General features: G+C 39.8%; 1 long non-coding RNA gene across 3 annotated transcripts in view; it reads right to left on the reverse strand.

Annotated features, from left to right (window-relative positions):
* LOC126354300 (uncharacterized) overlaps window positions 1–19,296 on the reverse strand; it is a 132,110-nt gene that overhangs the window by 7,738 nt on the left and 105,076 nt on the right. The window contains exon 1 of one of the 3 annotated variants that reach the window (XR_007565293.1): window positions 17,648–17,958. The exons of the other annotated variants lie outside the window; for them this stretch is intronic. This is a non-coding gene — a long non-coding RNA (uncharacterized LOC126354300). Of the gene's footprint in view, window positions 1–17,647; window positions 17,959–19,296 lie in introns of those variants that run through there. 3 annotated transcript variants of the gene reach the window in all.

Raw genomic sequence — 19,296 nt, forward strand, 5'->3', positions numbered from 1 at the left:
CCATCTACTAGCACTATTTTACGAACCGATAAAATTGGTGAAATTTTGATATATTTTGGGGGGAAATATGAATAATGCTAAATAAACTGAAAATATCATGTAAAATGTTAGTTTAACTTCAAATCTAGATGACTGTCTTCAAACAAGAAGCATTCATACGTAGTCACGAGCATAGAAGATATAACTAATATCAGTTTTTCCTAGTACTGAAATGTTTACACACAGCGAACACCTTCAAACTGTTTTCTTCCTTTTGCCTCAACAAAACGCTCGTAGTGTCATGTTATGCAACTCTGACACCAGGTCCAGTCACCTTTTTGGAAGAAAGTTGCAAAATCCAAATTTCAAGTCATCTTCACTACTCTGATCTGAGGTCTGCAACCTGATGGTGATTGAGTTCTTCCATCGTTAGCTTTCTTCCTCGCATCTTATGCTAGTGATCGTTTCTGGTTCATTGATTCTTTTTCGTTCAAGTTCCTCTTCTCAGTCTGTTTTGACCCTTTGTCTTCTATCGTCTGATGTTTCTCTTTAACAATTTCATTATTTCCAGGAGAAGTGGTGTGACACTCCTTAGGCGTGAAGTGCATTGCCTGCTATGAGATGGAGATGAGTTCGTCTGTTATAGTTCTGCAGGAATGTTGTACTCAAGAGAATGGTTGTAAGTGTCTTACGCGGCGAAGTCCTCAGTGACTAGTGGTCTTAATAAATTCCAATGCCTGAGAAACCACAGACCGCTAGTTCAACTGACGCCGTACGTTTCCAGACCTTCGTGAAAAGTAGTCCAAAGTGCAATTTACTGATAGCAGACCCTATGTTGCGATGCATCGACATGGTAGCCTACTGATAGTCGTAAAGCCTTAGAACCTTAAAAAGACTGCGGACAAGCGGATACAGGACGTGTGTACGATAGTGAGGTAAGCCGAACAAACATAATTCTGCGGCTGATACGGACGAATGGGAAAGTGTGACCACACGAATCAACAAAAACTTTTCTTGGTACAGGATCTTCTCGAAGTTTTCAAGGAATTTTAAAAATCCGTCTTCACCGATACAGCCACTCGCACATGTACTTAGAAGAGACACATTGTAAAGATAATTTTGCACCTCGGGCTTTTGTTGCACATTGTTAAATATCACTAGCGTGGATACGTAAGTGCCTATGGAGGTACAATATACTTCAATAATAATATTTTCCCTGCGTTCAGCACTTGTTAAGCTGACGATTCCCTTTTTGCTATTCTCTGTTACTATTGAAGGTGGCCTGCTAAAAAACAGGAAACCCTCTCCATTAGCTCGGACAATAATGCAGATCAAGCTCGGTCACAATGTTTTCTAAAACGTGGAAACAGAACTTGACTACCTACTTGTCAAATCCTGCTGCTCTAACTTTACACAGCCTTTCAGCTTAAAGTTGGCCAGGTGCATTTTTACCGACCATAAGTCTGATAACTCAATATTGCAACATTTAGCATGGGAATATGCAGTAACGCAGTTCTCTCTGAGTTAACAAAGCCTCTTAACACACAATTCTCTCAGGGTTGATTCAAAACACCTTGGTTCCCAATATTTCAACCTGTCTGCTACAGTTTGCAGCAGATCTGCTCCACATACTGATGGATGCCTAGTGTCACCAGTTGGTTTTGGTACGTGAGACACCAAATAATCCATTTCTAACATTTCCCTTCTTTTTTAACTGCACTCTTCTATGTGCATTAGTACAAGGAACATCAAGCATCCAGAACTGATATCTCGTTGTTTATGACGGATTTTGTAGCCTGTTCCATGCTTTCCTTTATCCATCTGAGCTTACATTCCTTTCTCTCGAAATTGCTCACCATGCGAATTTAGAAAAAAAAAGATTCAGTTATATAGAATCATGCTACTAGGGTTTAAAATTTGTTTAGATTTATCGCAAAATCAACTTTCCTAGTGACACGCAGGCCATTTTTCTCCGCCACACACTATCCAAATTTCCTAGCGACTGGACGAACGATAATTCGATCATAATTCAAAGCTCAAATACGAGAATGCCCGACAATTCTGACTAGGAAGTGCTCAAGCACACGTGAAACGCTTACTAGTTATTGCCAGTCATCTGCATTACCGCATGTTCTACGAAAGCTTAAGTATATGAAGTCAAAGTCAAAATCTACTAACGAATATGGAGATTATTGCACACGCTTCAGTATAAAAATATTTCCGAAGACTTGTACTTGAGCTTTAGGATCAGATTTATCGAAAGATGACAATCACAACTTACATCTCACTATGCATTACCTCTCAACATGCCGTTTCGTCTCAATGCTGCCAATTTCTTAGCATTATTCATGTTGCCGCGCTATCCAAATTAATCCTTTATATTCTACAGTAATTTGTATCGTCCAAAATGCATTGTGGAAAAGTCTGCACTAAATGGCGTACAGCCACCTTTCTTACTCATATTAATTAGAAGGGACATCACCACTTCGCGCATACGCTGTAACTTAGGTGACTTTTGTTGGCCAGTTTATGGCTGTTTCCCGGTTTAATAAACAGTAAGTATATACAGGGTCGTCCATTGATAGTGACCGGTCCAAATATCTCACAAAATAAGCATCAAACGAAGAAACTACAAACAACGAAACTCGTCTAGCTTGAAGGGGGAAACCAGATGGCAATATGGTTGGCCCGCTAGATCGCTCTGCCATAGCTCACACTGATATCAACTACGTTTTTTTTCTTTTAAATAGGAACCCCAATTTCTATTACGTATTCTTGTAGTACGTAAAGAAGTAAGAATGTTTTAGTTGGACCCCTTTTTTCGCTTTGTGATAGTTGCCGCTGTAATAGTCACAAACGTGTAAGTACGTGGTACTGCGTAACATTCCGCCAGTGCGGACGGTATTTGCTTCGTGATACATTACCCGTGTTAAAATGGACCGTTTACCAAATGCGGAAAAGGTCGATATCGTGTTGATGTATGGCTATTTTGATCAAAATGCCCAACGGGCGTGTGCTATGTATGCTGCTCGGTATCCTGGACGACATCATCCATGTGTCCGGACCGTTCGCCGGAGAGTTACGTTATTTAAGGAAACAGGAAGTGTTCAGCCACATGCGAAACGTCAACCATGAACTACAACAAATGACGATGCCCAAGTAGGTGTTTTAGCTGCTGTCGCGGCTAATCCTCGCACCAGTAGCAGAGAAATTGAACGACAATCGGTAATCTCAAACACATCGGTGTTGAGAATGCTACATCAACATCGACTGCATCCGTACCATATTTCTATGTGCCAGGAATTGCATGGCGACGGCTTTGAACGTCGTGTACAGTTCTGCCATTGGGCACAAGAGAAATTAGGGGACGATGACAGATTTTTTGCACGCGTTATATTTAGCGACGAAGCGACATTTACCAACAGCGGTAACATAAACCGGCATAATATGCACTATTGGGCAACGGAAAATCCATGATGGCTGCGACAAGTGGAACTTCAGTGACCTTGGCGGGTTAATGTATGGTGCGGCAGTATAGGAGGAAGGATAATTGGCCCCCATTTTATCGATGGCCACCTAAATTGTGCAATGTATTTTCTACGCAATGTTCTACCGATGTTAAAACGAGATGTTTCACTGCATGACAGAATGGCAATGTACTTCCAACATGATGGATGACCGGCACATAGCTCGCGTGCGGTTGAAGCGGTATTGAATGGCATATTACATGACATGTGGATAGGTCGTCGGAGTACCATACCATGGCCCGCACGTTCACCGGATATAACGTCCCCGGATTTCTTTCTGTGGGGAAAGTTGAAGGATATTTGCTATTGTGATCCACCGACAACGTCTGATAACATGCCTCAGCGTATTGTCAATGCAAGTGCGAACATTACGAAAGGCGAACTACTCGCTGTTGAGAGGAATGTCGTTACACGTATTGCCGAATGCATTGAGGTTGACGGACATCATATTGAGAATTTATTGCATTAATGTGGTATTTACAGGTAATCACGCAGTAACAGCATGCGTTCTCAGAAATGATAAGTTCACAAGGTTACATGTATCACATTGGAACAACCTAAATAAAATTTTCAAACGTATCTACGTTCTGTATTTTAATTTAAAAAACCACCCTGTTACCAGTTGTTCGTCTAAACTTGTGTGCCACATGTTTGTCACTATTATAGCACAATCTATCGCAAAGCGAAAAAAGTGGTCCCACTAAAACATTCATATTTCTCTACGTACTACACGAATATGTAATAAAAAATGGGGGTTCCAATTTAAAAAAAAAACCGCATTTGATATCCGTTTGACCTATGGCAGCGCCATCTAGCGGGAAGACCATAGCGCAACCTGATTTCCCCCTTCAAGCTAGACAAATTTCGTTCCTTGTAATTTTTTCGTTGGAAATTTATTTCGTGAGATATTTTGCCTGGTCACTATCAGTGGACCACCCTGTATATCTATCTATCTATATACACAGAAGCGCCAAAGAATCTGGTATGGACATGCATCGTCAAATAAAGAGATTTGTAAAAAGGCAGAATACGGTACTTCGGTCGGCAAGGCCAATAAAGAACAACAAGTGCCTTGCGCAGTTGTTAGATCGGTTACTGCTGCTACAATGACAGGTAATCATGATTTATGTGAGTTTGAACGTCGTGTTATAGTCGGCGCACGAGCGATGGGACATAGCATCTCCGAGGTAGCGATGAAGATGGGATTTTTCCGTACGACCATTTCACGAGTGTACCGTGAATACCAGGAATCCGGTAAAACACCAAATCTCCGATATCGCTGTGGCCTGAAAAGCATCCTGCAAGACAGAATCAACGACTACTGAAAATCGTTCAACGTGATAGAAATGCAACGTTTTCGCAGATTGCAGCATATTTCGATGGTCGGTCGTAACGAGTGATAGCTTGCAAAACCATTCAACGAATGAGCATCGATAAGGGATTTCGGAGCCGAAGGCCAACTCTTTGACTGCTGCGACACAAAGCGTTACGCATCGCCTGGACCCGTCAACACCGAAATTGGACTGTTGATTACTGAAAACATGTTGCCTGGTCGGACGAGTCTCGTTTCAAATTGTACTTTGCGGATGGACATGTACGGCTATGAAGACAACCTCATGAATCCATGCACCCTGCGTATCAGCAGGAGACTGCTCAACCTGGTGCATGCTCTGTAATAGTGTGGGACGTGGGCAGTTAGAGTGATATGGGGCCCCTGATACATCTACATACGACTCTTACAGGCATCCTGTCTGATCACCTACATCCATTAATGTCCAGCCTACATTCCGACGAACTCGGGAATTCCGGTAGGAAAATGCGACACCCCACATGTGGAGAAATGCTGCAGAGCGGCTCCAGGAACACTCTTCTGAGTTTAAACACTTTCGCTGGTCGCCAAACTCTCCAGACATGAACATTATTTAGGATATCTGTGGTGCCTTGCGAAGTCCTGTACTGAAGAGATCTCCATCCCTTTGTACTATTGCGGACTTACTGACAGCCCTGCAGATTTCATGGTCTCACTTCCATCCAGCACTGCTTTAGACATTAGTCGAGTCCATGACAGTTCGTTTTGCGGCACTTCTGTGTGCTCGAGGGCGCCGTACACGTTATTAGGCAACTGTACCATTTTTTTGGTTCTTTAGTGTATATGTATCTCTCTTTCTGTTACTCTTCATCGTCTTCGTCCTTTTTTTGTTTGTACAGAGAGATATAAATGTTCATCTTTTCGCGTGCTTTTAGAAAATGGAACGTTAGAACAATAGTCTGAAGGTCTGTTATTACTTTCGTAAATAAAAACCGTCTCTTCTTGCTGCTCTGTAATTTATTTCTCCCATACACGTTTCGACTTTTTTTACTCCAAGGCAGCTGGTCAATAAGTTCGAAAGGCACACAAAAGCTGCTATACAAAGAATGGAAACAGTTCATAGATAAAAGATTAGCCAATTCAAAAAATTCGTCACCATACAGTAACTTTACACAAAACCCAGAAAAACACACGCAAATTCCACCCAAGACATTTTACCTTACAGACACACAATTAAACAGTAAAGCAAGACAACTGTTGGAGAAAGAATTAAAATACAATGCCAATTCAGAAATAGATGAAGATTACACGGAAAAACTAATAAGAGAATCAGAAAACATAACGAGAAAGGCCGATAGGAATTAAACCAGCAGTTTCAACGTCGAACTAATTAGAGAACTAGTAAAACAGAAATCCATAATGTAACAACCGAAATGAAAGACAACACTACCAAAACAGCAAAAAACACAGAATCTGTACCACTCAGAAAACTTAGGAAAATTCTTCAAAATGAAAATGTTAACGTTTCAAAAGCATATATGGGGAATATAGTAGTACTTATAGACAAAGAAAAATGCATTGAAGAAACACAAGAATTGATCTCACAAAATACCATTGCAAAATTAAAATCAGACCCAACAAACAGATTCCAGAAAAAAAGTATACACATGTTATATACATCACACTGGATAGTCCAAAAAAAAAAAAAAAAAGCTGACACAGATTAATCCCAGTGCACCTGTTCTCTGAAGGCAACCAAAGATCCACAAACCAAATCTTCCTGTGAAGCCTATACTGGATTTCAGAAAGTCCCACAGTTATAAGTTTGTAGGATACATGTTAAAATTACTGTCTGAATATTTCAGAGCACAAGAAGACAAAATCATTAAAAATACTACACAGCTACCACAACAGATAAAATATATAAAAATCGCAGACATAGCAACATTCCTCTTATTTCATATAGAAAGCATGTATGCCACCATACCAGTACCACAATCAATAGAAATAAAACCTTAAAAGTTACAGTCAGCTCCTTGAAGAACAGATTAATCAGACACTCACATTAATAAATCTTGTCACAGAACCACATTACTTCTAATTCAATAACGAAGTTTATTTATAATCTGATGGATAACCAATGGGGTGCCCAGTTTCAGGAGCCTTGGCAAAAGTTTTTATAAGCCACATTGAACATATCATTTTCTTAGAAGCATTACCAAAAGAATACAACATATTATAATGGACAAGATTCAACAAAAACTGAAAAACTGCATACTGATGTCAACGATGTATACAAAAATATAAAACTCGCAATTGAGAGAGAACAGAATAACCAAATTAATTTTCTGGATGTAACAATCAAAAAACAAAGCAATAAGCATATGTTTGAAATTTACTGTAAACCCATATCAAAGGACTTCATCATTCCCCAATCCTCAAACCATCCACACTCTAAAAAGGAAGCAGCACTTCGACATCCTCCACACACTCAACACAGTGCCACTCTCCAGGGAAAACCACCAAAAGCAACTTGACATAATTATGCAGACAGCACAAGTGATAGAAAAGTAACATAGTCACAAAGCTAAACAACAAAATTAAAAGCAAAATAAAACAAAAAAGCACCAAACCACAGACAACACCACAACAGAACCAAACACAATCACTCAGTACCATAACAACTACACAGGGTAACCAGAAAAATGTGAAAAAAGACCCAATATGGTACACAATGACATACAAACACAAAGGCACACATAAAATTACCAACATTTTCAAAAGACAAAAAATAAACATAGCATACACAACAGACAATTCTACGCAAAAATATATCACAAAACTGACAAAAAACAGAGATATATACCAGGAAGCAGGCAAATGTCCATTACAGTGTAGTATTTGTGGTGGCAGATACACAGGACAAACAGGCAGAGAATTTGATGTCATGGATAAAGAACACGCGAGCGCCATAAAGTGTGGAATAATCCACTCCAGATCTGCAGAACACCTAAGAAAAGGTAATCACATACCAACCACTGCAGAAGCAGACATGAAAATAAATAGAATCAACAATAAAAATTACCTCCTAACTGCAGAAGAAAATTACCACAGACAGAAAGACAAAGCAAAAAAGCAAATACTACTGATTGATCAGGTACACATGCCAAACAATTTATTGTTTACACTGGCAGATGAAATAACAGGATAACACTCCAAAAGAGGATTACTGGTATAACAATGACAATAATGCCACCCAAAACCTTTCCACTCACTTGTCCATGAACCTGTCGACAGAACATTTAAACCAAAACTCAAGTCAACTGATCACCAAAGTTTTCAACTATTCTCTGACAGCTGTTACATTCATATTTAACACACTACAACTCGCAATGAATAGCCACTAACACCTCCCCCCCCCCCCCCAAGCACACACACAAAAAGATTTAAACGTCATGAATACATCTTTGTTTTCTGGTTTTCAGCATATATCTCTTTAGGTAGGCAGCATGAAGGTAAAAAACCAAACAACGTGAGACACGTAGTTAACTCACAAAATTTGTGCCTTTAACAGCACAGGTTTGGAAAAATTATCTATAACTAGTAGCTAAAGAATAATATTGCACCACAAAAATAAGAGTAAACAAGACTAACAGCGTGAAAGAAAAAGTTCTGAATATAAAAAAAATCTGCTTATATTTCGTAAATGAAGTAGTAGTACTACCTCCAGACTAGATGAGAAAAAGCGCAGCTGCCAACCAAAAATGTGAAGATTTATAAGTAATTACTTATTTACATAAAAACGCAACATGAAATGTTTTAAATGTAAAATTATCGTTTATCACTACAAAACTATGTCGTTCTAGATACTACTAAAGATCTCTTAGAGTCAATAAAAGCCAAACACGTCTAGGAGAAATAAATTGCCGTGCAACAACAAAAGGCGTTTTTTAACAAAATTAATATTTCTGTGCATGCTACGGAGGATAGCCACGCAAACAAACTTTTTAGTCTAAAGCTGGTTAGAGGAACACTTTGACAGGCACTTAAGTGTGCATTGCAGTGTATTCAAGTGGTTGTAGGTATAGATGAAATGTTTTCTTGACTCATGAGAAGTTGCAACACAGGCCCCACATTTTTTATTTTTAGTTTTAAGATACATATTGAGGGCATGTTACTGGCGCCAGCGTGTGTTATTTAGCATTTCGTAAATACGTGAAATGTGGCGCTACTGCCATCTATCAGCTATGAACTAAATCCAATACTGATTTGTCTGTGATATTTGATAGACACAGAGCGAAAGAGTGATAGCGTCCCTAAATGCATATGCACGACCGACGAACTTCCCTGCTGCAATTGGAGGGAAACTGATTTACATATGTTACGTTGAGAAATTTTATGTATGAAAAGTGCTGTGTAAGTCCAATGTACAAAATCATTGCACAGTACAATGAAGTGATATTTGAGTAATTATGATACAGTACTGACCATTAAAACTGCTACACCACGAAGATGAAATGCTACAGACGCCAAATTTAACCGACAGAAAGAAGGTGCTGTGACATGCATCACACAAGGTTGGCGCCGGTGGCAACACCTAAAATGTGCTGACATGAGGAAAGTTAGCAACCGATTTCTCACACACAAACAGCAATTGACCGGCGTTGCCTGATGAATCGTTATTGTGATGCCTCGTGTAACGAGGAGAAATGCCTACCATCACGTTTCCGACTATGATAAAGGTCGGATTACAGCCTACCACGATTGCGGTTTCTCGTATCGCGACATTGCTGCTCTCGTTGGTCGACATCCAACGAATATTAGCAAATATGGAATCGGTGGGTTCAGGAGGGTATTACGGAACGCCGTGCTGGATCCCAACGGCCTCGTATCTCTAACAGTCGAGATGACAGGCATCTTATCCGCATGGCTGTAACGTATTGTGTAGCCACGTCTCGATCCCTGAGACAACACATGGGGACGTTTGCAGGACAACAACCATCTGCACGAACAGTTCGACTATGTATACAGCAGCATTGACTATCAGCTCGCAGACCATGGGTGCGGTTACCCTTGACGCTGCATCACAGACAGGAGAGCCTGCGATGGTGTACTCAACGACGAACCTGGGTGCACGAATGGCAAAACGTCATTTTTTCGGGTGAATCCATTTCAGCAGTATAATGCACGACCGCATGTTGCAGGTCCTGTGCGGGCTTTCTGGATACAGAAAATGTTCGACTGCTGCCCTGGCCAGCATGTTCTCCTAATCTCTCACCAACTGAAAACGCCTGGTCAATGGTCGCCGAGAATCTGGCTCGTCACAATACGCCAGTCACTACTCTTGATGAACTGTGGTATCGTGTTGAAGCTGTATGGACAGGTGTAACGATACACGCCATCCAAGCTGTATTTGACTCAATCCCTAGGCGTATCAAGGCCGCTATTGAGGCCAGAGGTGGTTGTTCTGGGTACTGATTTCTCAGGATCCTTGCACCCAAATTGCATGAAAATGTAATCACATGTCAGTAGTAGTATAATATATTTGTCCAATGAATACCCGTTTGTCATCTGCATTTCTTCTTGGTGTAGCAATTTTAATGGCCAGTAGTGTATAAATTGAGCTTTTCTGTGGAAGTAATTGTTGTGTAACAATTTTCAAAAATGGCTTGTTTTGAAAATTAGGGATAATTTTATGTAGCCTGTACCAAATTTAATGTATACCTCGATTAAAATTTTTATTTCGCTGGTAGCTACGCGAGATAGTAAGCTAGTGTGATGAAAGTTAAATGAGTAATTTACTTTACTTAATATGTTTTACTTCTTTGCGAGAGGCGGTGATTGCTATTATAATATTCTGTACGCTAGAGTCGAAAATTGCAGGTCGACTGAATTCTGATTTGAATTTAGTTTTGAAGGTGTTGCAGTATTAAACAGGAAGCTAAAGTAACGACTCATAAACAAACATGAAGTGTGAACTGCACTATGACTGACTTAGTCACTTTTCAAACGGATGGCTAAAAAGTTTTATTCAGCTCCTGATATAGTACTGTGGTTACTAAATGATTATCCGATTGAACTGAAAGTAGTACCGCTTATTTCTTTTAATTTAATGTGGTGAAAGGAGTGTATCACTTGGATACCTCCGCCAGTTTACAGAGACCTCCCATGTCTTCTAAGGTTATTTTTGTGTACTGTTTCCGGTCGGTGTCCACCTAGGTTCAACTAACTGAAAGTATTTTAATGAAAAAGAAAACAGTACTTTCAGCCTACATATTGTCAAAAATATATCGATGTCGTGACTCAGAATTTCGATCTTGGAGTCACCACAATTAATGCTAGGCCCTTTCATTGTTCGTTACAATGAAGGACACGAAAATTCACCGTATTTGCAAAGTAATGTTTTTTCTCATTATATTTGATAGGTATATATGTGACGAATGTCAGGTTTTTCTGTGATCTTAATTGTTATGGAGTTCCGCAGCTCACATAGTTGAAGTTCTGATGAAGATAAGCGCGACCATGCAACATTCGTAGTAGCAGTGGTTGCAAGCAAAGCAACTGGCTGCATTAGAGTGTCAGCGATTAATTTTCCATTTACATTTTAATTTCTACAGCCTACTTGCCAAGACAATGTCAAGTGATACAAAGTTTTTTAAATTCTCAGAAAAATGTGTACTCTATAGGCAGAAATGGCTCAAATGACTCTGAGCACTATGGGACTTAACAGCTCAGGTCATCAGTCCCCTAGAACGTAGAACTACTTAGACCCAACTAAACTAAGGACATCACACACATCCATGCCCGAGGCAGGATTGGAACCTGCGACCGCGCCTAGAACCGCTCTGCCACTCCGGCCGGCAGTACTCTCTAGGAACAGACAGTACTATACGTGTACAAGAACCAAGAGAATGGAAGACCAAGAGAAGAGTGTTCCGATAAAAAGAGCGCAAAGAAAAGATGCAGCCCTCCTCCGCTGTCAATGCTGAAAAGCGTAGAGGTAATCATGGAAAGAAAAGAAATATTTTAAAATGGGATTAATATGAAATCGCTGATCATATTGCCCTTCTTTGTAACTGTGACGAACACTTACAGAATCTGTTGAGTAGAATGAAGAATCAAAGGAGCACAAAACAGGAACTGAGAGTAAACGAAAGAAGCACAAACATCCCGAGGAGAAACGGGAGTGCTTTATCGGAAGTCATTATAGGAGACGAATTCAAATAATTTTGCTAGCTCGGAAGATGATGAATGAAGAAACAGAATATAAGAAGGACACAATCAAATGCATATAGAGCATTTCTCGTCAAGTATCATGCATAATCCATTACTTGAGAATTACTTTCCTGAAAATGCACGTCTAAAAAACAGCAGCTGAAACACGGACTGTAGGAAAACATCACAAGAACAGAATTAAAGTTTCGAAGATGTGGTGCTAAAGAAGAACGTCGAAAAAAGAATGGATTGGTCAGATAATGTGGAAAACACTGAGTAAAAGGAGGAACAGGACAATAGGATTTGTGTTTTCAGGGAACAACTTCCGATGTACTAGAGGACGTCGTACAGGGGGAAAAAATTGCAGCGGTTGAAGGAGCTGGAATATACACCACCAATATTTCAGGACATTGTCTTTAGGTCTTATTCGAAGATGAAGAAGGCAGAAGACAGGGAATAATCCGGTGGACGCATTAAACCACTCAGAAAACTGATGATAGATAGGAGTGAGACAGGAAGTGAAGCCAAGATACTTAAACTATACTTTACAAATCACCCGTACAAGATTTATACAAGCGTACAATATTCGATGGAATGTAAGGTTGCTTAGCGTAGGCCTATTTGAAAAGGTTTCAGTAAGATTATCATACCTTCCTTAGACAACAACATATAATTTTAGAAAAAGGGGATGGAATATTGATGTTCAAAATTACAGTTGCTTTGAGTTAGAGCAATTAATTAGTGTGTACCTTCGTCTCACGAAAAGTTTCAACATGAAAAGTTACTCGTACTTTCGAACACTCAACATTCCCCTCGGCAAATCCAGAAGATTAACATATTTCCCCACCGCATTTTCTATTCGTTACGCAGTTGTGAAGTTGGGGGACTTCACAGATAAATTTGGAGGTACTTTAGTTTCTTCACACACATTTCTAGAAACAGCCGCAAAAGTTGTGGAAATATTCGTGATTCTTGCTACAAAGTTTTGCGTTAGTTTCGTTGACACTGTATGACTTTCTCCTGAAAGGAAGTTCTTCCCGCTACGTGACGTAAGTATAGCGCAAAATAAGCTTCACTGACAGAGTCTCTCCCAGGTCGCAGCTACAGTGCGGGAGTGATTTAGCTCACAGAGTTAAATCGGTAAAGGAAGATCCTTAGGTTGTGCTAGTCACTTCAAACACCACGTTATAAACTGCTCGCGATATGTGACGATAAGATGAGCATTTCGTGAACAAATGCTTTCGTCTTGTAGTTTAAAACCACAACTACATCTTTTGCATTAAAATTTGAATAAAGAAGGTAAAAATTATGATTCACTAAAATATATCGTTTTGTAGTTTGAAGATAAATAACAAATGGATAAGTTAAGACAACAGTCATATTATTTAAAGGTTCTGATCAATTTCAGCTTACGTGAGGCATCTGAAAACGAAATTTTTCACTCCAAAGATGTTTGTTTGGAACAGGTATATTGCAAATTATGAACATGACTTAATTTACTTTGGAAATAAAAAACACGTCTTAAATTAAAAAAACTTTTCTCTGCTCACATTGCGTATTACATCATCCTTTACGTAACGACGTATCTTTTCTACCTGGAATGGATTTCTAATCTTTCTGCAAACACTTCAATTCCATTTATTCCACGTATTTCTGCCATGGAGTGTACAGCGCATTATATCTGGTCTCACTGAGCAGTCTGTGGCAGCCCTGCACATGTAGGTATTTACGTCTACATCTATATCTACATCCATACTCCGCAAGCCACCTGACGGTGTGTGGCAGAGGGTACCTGAGTACCTCTATCTGTTCTCCCTTCTCTTCCAGTCTCGTATTGTTCGTGGAAAGGAGGAATGTCGGTATGCCTCTGTGTGGGCTCTAATCTCTCTGATTTTATCGTCATGGTCTCTTCGCGAGATATACGTAGGAGGGAGCAATATACTGCTTGACTCCTCGGTGAAGGTATGTTCTCGAAACTTCAACAAAATCCCGTACCGAGCTACTGAGAGTCTCTCCTGCAGAGTCTTCCACTGGAGTTTATCTATCATCTCCGTAACTCTTTGCGATTACTAAATGATCCTGTAGCGAATCTTCTCTATGTCTTCTATCAACCATATCCGGTTTGGATCCCACACTCCTGAGCAGTATTCAAGCAGTGGGAGAACAAGCGTACTGTAACTTACTTCCTTTGTTTTCGGATTGCATTTCCTAAGGATTCATCCGATGAATCTCACTCTGGCATCTGATTTACCGACGATCGACTTTGTATAATCATTCCATTTTAAATCACTCATAATTTATGGAATTAACTGCTTCCAGTTGCTGACTTGCTATTTTGTAGCTAAATGATAAGGGATCTATCTTTCTATGTATTCTCAGCACATTTCACTTGTCTACATTGAGATTGAATTGCCATTATCTGCACCATGCGTCAATTCGCTGCAGATCCTCCTGCATTTCAGTACAATTTTCCATTGTTATAACCTCTCGATATACCACAGCATCATCCGCAAAAAGCCTCAGTGAACTTCCGATGCCATCTACAACGTCATTTATGTGTATTGTGAACAGCAATAGCCAACAAAAACAGCAGATCGCTACTGAATGTTGTAATATTAATGCTCGCGAAAAATCACTGCAGAGGCGTCATTGAACCATTTTCTTATTGCGTGATATCTATGTTACGATAAAGGATGACAGCCAGAAACAGTTGCAGGATAAAAATTTATAATAATAATAATAATAGAAATAATAAAATAAAAATAATAAAAATTAATTTTAATAAATTTTTATCCTGCAACTGTTTTTGGCTGTCATCCTTTATCGTGAAGAATTTCAACAGTTGCTGTTGCAGCCATGTTTAAAATCTTGATCTATCAGTTACTTTCTTGAAGTATTCCTCAGATTTTTTACATATTTTGTCACCATATTCACAAAAGTTGGACACCATCCAAAACGTAATATATAGTGAGTTGGAGGTTTCACCGGTTAATGGATCAATCTCGTTTTACTTAGCAGAGCTGCAGTGTGTTACCAGCAAAGTCGCCTATTGGTCAGTCTCTATTCCTAATAATGCAACCAGACAAACTGATGGGAGGAAATTTTTTATCCCAATGTGAGGGAGAGAGTAAACCTACTTCTTTTGTCTCCTCTTTCATAATACGATGTGAAGCTGAAAGTCTAGTACGTGACATGTACCATTTTGATATAGTGTTTCCCGCTGCGTTCTCAGTGTACTAATATGTGTTGAAATTTTGTATTTCTTTCTTTTACAGCTTTGTCATATATCATCTCCCATAGGTCGCATCATAAAGGTGAACTATTAAGTATATAATTCAAATTTATCATCTAAAGGAGATCTGGCATAACACTACTCGTCTGTTTATAGTGAACTCTGCTACTGGTATTGTTGAGTTCAACAGTTTTTAATCCTAGAATCTAGGCAGTAGGTTGTTGAGGTAATTGTTAACAACTTCGAAATTTATTGGGAATCTGTCCTTGTGTCAAACACCTTTGTACATGCTATGGAACTTAGGCAGGCAGTCTAGGTCTGCATGGAAATTTTATTATTTAGAAAAATTACAATGAGGAAGCATATGGGCTCGGAAGAGAGTGTAAAAGTTTCTAAATATATAGTACACGTGATCAGATAGCTTACCTTGTATTTTGACAGCTTTCCTTAGCTAAATGAACACACTGTTCCTGTTAGTTGCAATGTTCCATCTGATCATTACGTTAGACGGTAGGTAACGAAAGTAGACAAAATAAATCAGCATCTCATCACTAAACACAACGAGTCATGTCTAAACATGGCGATATGAGCTTCTAGAGCACCATGTCATTATTGAGGTAATGTTTTTTCTATTACCGAAATATTCGCTGGGATGAACATTAATGTCAAATTAGAATTAAATTATGTTCCTGATCTTGAGTCAAACCAAGACTCTCTGGCTGGATACTCTCCATAAAGCGTGCACGGATAACCCGAACTATAGCCCATTGGCCGTGATAGGAAACGAATCCTGTGCCGTTTCCGTTCTTTGTAAGTTTTCATCAATTTAGTGAGATCATTTTAGCTTGGAACTCAACTAGGCCCAAGGAATTTAGCACACAATATTTCATTTACAGGGCAATAATTAATGCCTTTTTACTGATATTAATATTTCAATGTTTTGTGATGCAACAAGAGACAGCCAGAGCGGCCACTAAGATGGATGTTCATTTAGTCAGTGACGGGTGTCGGGTTACACACATTCTCAACCCAACCAATGTTTGCCAAGTAAAATGTCTACCCAAAATAGCAGTAAATGAAATGACTACATATGTGTATGGTACCAACTAATTTTCTGCCTCCTTTTGCACGACAGTTTAAAATAAGTTGCAGTCCCACATTAGCCATGGCTCTGGAGTATTACAAGTTCATTTTTATCCGTGTTTAATTGCGCAATAACATCTACAACTACATTTATACTCCCCAGACCACCCAACGGTGTGTGGTGGAGGGCACTTTACGTGCCACTGTCATTACCTCCCTTTTCTGTTCCAGCCGCGTACGATTCGCGGAAAGAACGACTGCCGGAAAGCATCCGTGAGCGCTCGAATCTCTCTAATTTTACATTCGTGATCTCCTCGGGAGGTGTAAGTAGGGGGAAGCAATATATTCGATACCTCATCCAGAAACGCACCTTCTCGAAACCTGGACAGCAAGCTACACTGCGATGCAGAGCGCCTCTCTTGCAGAATCTGCCACTTGAATTTGCTAAACATCTCCGTCACGCTATCACGCTTACCAAATAACCCTGTGACGAGACGCGCCGCTCTTCTTTGGATCTTCTCTATCTCCTCCGTCAACCCGATCTCGTACGGATCCTATACTGATGAGTAATACTCAAGTATAGGTCGAACGAGTGTTTTGTAAGCCACCTCCTTTGTTGATGGACTACATTTTCTAAGAACTCTCCCAATGAATCTCCACCTGGTACACGCCTTACCAACAATTAATTTAATATGATCATTCCACTTCAAATCGTTCCGCACGCATACTGACAGATATTTTACAGAAGTAACTGCTACCAGTGTTTGTTCCGTTATCATATAATCATACGATAAAGGATCGTTCTTTCTATGTATTCGCTATAAGAGTTTTGTAACTAACATGTCTTGCAAAAAGTAAAATACTGTTTACTATAAATAACAATAACTGATTGAAATAGACATACAAAGTGTATCTTCTCTGGCAACTGCAGGCGGGCCCTATTTTCCAAACCTTACGGAGGAAAGAACTGAAACCACAAAACCGGTGGTTAACGGAATGACCTGACAATTCGTATCACTGCACACTTAAAGAGTTTTTCGAGGCTTCGCGCAATTAATGTTCTATACGAAAACATATGATGCATGCGGGAACAGATGCTCGTCTCTGTTTAGATGATTAAAAGCTAATGACAACCCATGATGATTTAGCCATAACGTAAAATGACTGTATGCACGCTGATGTGTAATAGCGAAAAGAAAACTTGTGGTAAAAAAAAAATTGTTTTGCATTTGCGCGTGAATCACTAAAGAAGCTTAAAACACTCATATGCACCAAAGACTGAGCTAAATTGAAATAACTTACCACTGACAGGTTGATCGTCTTGATACAATTTCCGTTGTAATCAGCATAGCCTGATCTACATCTGGTAGGCACATCCAAAGCGTTGTAAAGGGTCAGATTGGTCGTATTCTTCGTGTCCTCGGGCAGCACAGTTGGATACTCCTCAGTGTCTACGGATGGTTCTGTTGTATTTTCCGCGTGGTCTGCATCGGCAAATGTGGTGTGCAGAACTAGCACGGTACACAGCAGATGCGAGAACATACTTCCTCGGCAGTGTTCTTGGCAAAAATGAAGTCTCCTACAGGATGCGGTGTGCTTACGATGCGCTCTTCTCCGAGGCAGTAAAAACGTCAAGGTGAACAACTCGCTTAACTAGAAACCAGCTATCAAATGACGAAATTTTCCCACTAACAGTCCAAGACAATCGGCGGAAACGAGCCCTCTTAAGGTTACCTAACGACAACGCTGTTAATCATTGCAGACTTGCAACTTTGCATTATCTGCTGGGTCCTTTATTGGCCTGGCTCAACAGATAACCGCCTGAAATCTACATAATATATTTCCCGATACGTGTGGACGTAAGTCATTCTGCGCTAATTTTTGTTGTATTTTTATATGTTTCATCTTTTTGTGACATTGAAGCAATTCTACATCTACATCTACATGATTACTCGGAAATTCACATTTAAGTGCTTGGCAGAGGGTTAATCGAACTACAATCATACTATCTCTCTACCATGACACTCCCGAACAGCGCGCGGGAAAAACGAACACCTAAACCTTTCTGTTCGAACTCTGATTTCTCTTATTTTATTTTGATGATCATTCCTACTTATGTAGGTTGGGCTAAACAAAATATTTTCGCATTCGGAAGAGAAAGTTGGTGACTGAAATTTCGTAAATAGATCTTGCCGCGACGAAAAACGTCTTTGCTTTAATGACTTCCATCCCAACTCGCGTATCATATCTGCCACACTTTCTTCCCTATTACGTGATAATACAAAACGAGCTGCCCTTTTTAGCACCCTCTCGATGTCCTCCGTCAATCCCACCTGGTAAGGATTCCACACCACACAGCAATATTCTAACAGAAGACGAACGAGTGTAGTGTAAGCTGTCTCTTTAGTGGACTTCTTGCATCTTCTAAATGTCCTTTCAATGAAACGCAACCTTTGGCTAACCTTCCCCACGATATTATCTATGTCGTCTTTCCAACTGATGTTGTTCGTAATTTTAACACCCAGGTACTTAGTTGAATTGACAACCTTGAGAAATGTACTATTTATCGAGTAGTCGAATTCCAACGGATTTCTTTTGGAACTCATGTGGATCACCTCACACTTTTCGTTATTTAGCGTCAACTGCCACCTGCCACACCATACACCAATCTTTTCTAGATCGCTTTGCAACTGATACTGGTCTTCGGATGACTTTACTAGACGGTAAATTACAGCATCATCTGCGAACAATCTAACAGAACTGCTCAGATTGTCACCCAGGTCATTTATATAGATCAGGAACAGCAGAGGTCCTAGGACGCTTCCCTGGGGAACACCTGATATCACTTCAGCTTTACTCGATGATTTTCTGCCTATTACTACGAACTGCAACCTTCCTGACAGGAAATCACGAATCCAGTCGCACAACTCAGACGATATTCCATAGGCCCG

Source organism: Schistocerca gregaria, chromosome 3, assembly GCF_023897955.1.
Source record: "Schistocerca gregaria isolate iqSchGreg1 chromosome 3, iqSchGreg1.2, whole genome shotgun sequence".
Classification (NCBI taxonomy): domain Eukaryota; kingdom Metazoa; phylum Arthropoda; class Insecta; order Orthoptera; family Acrididae; genus Schistocerca; species Schistocerca gregaria.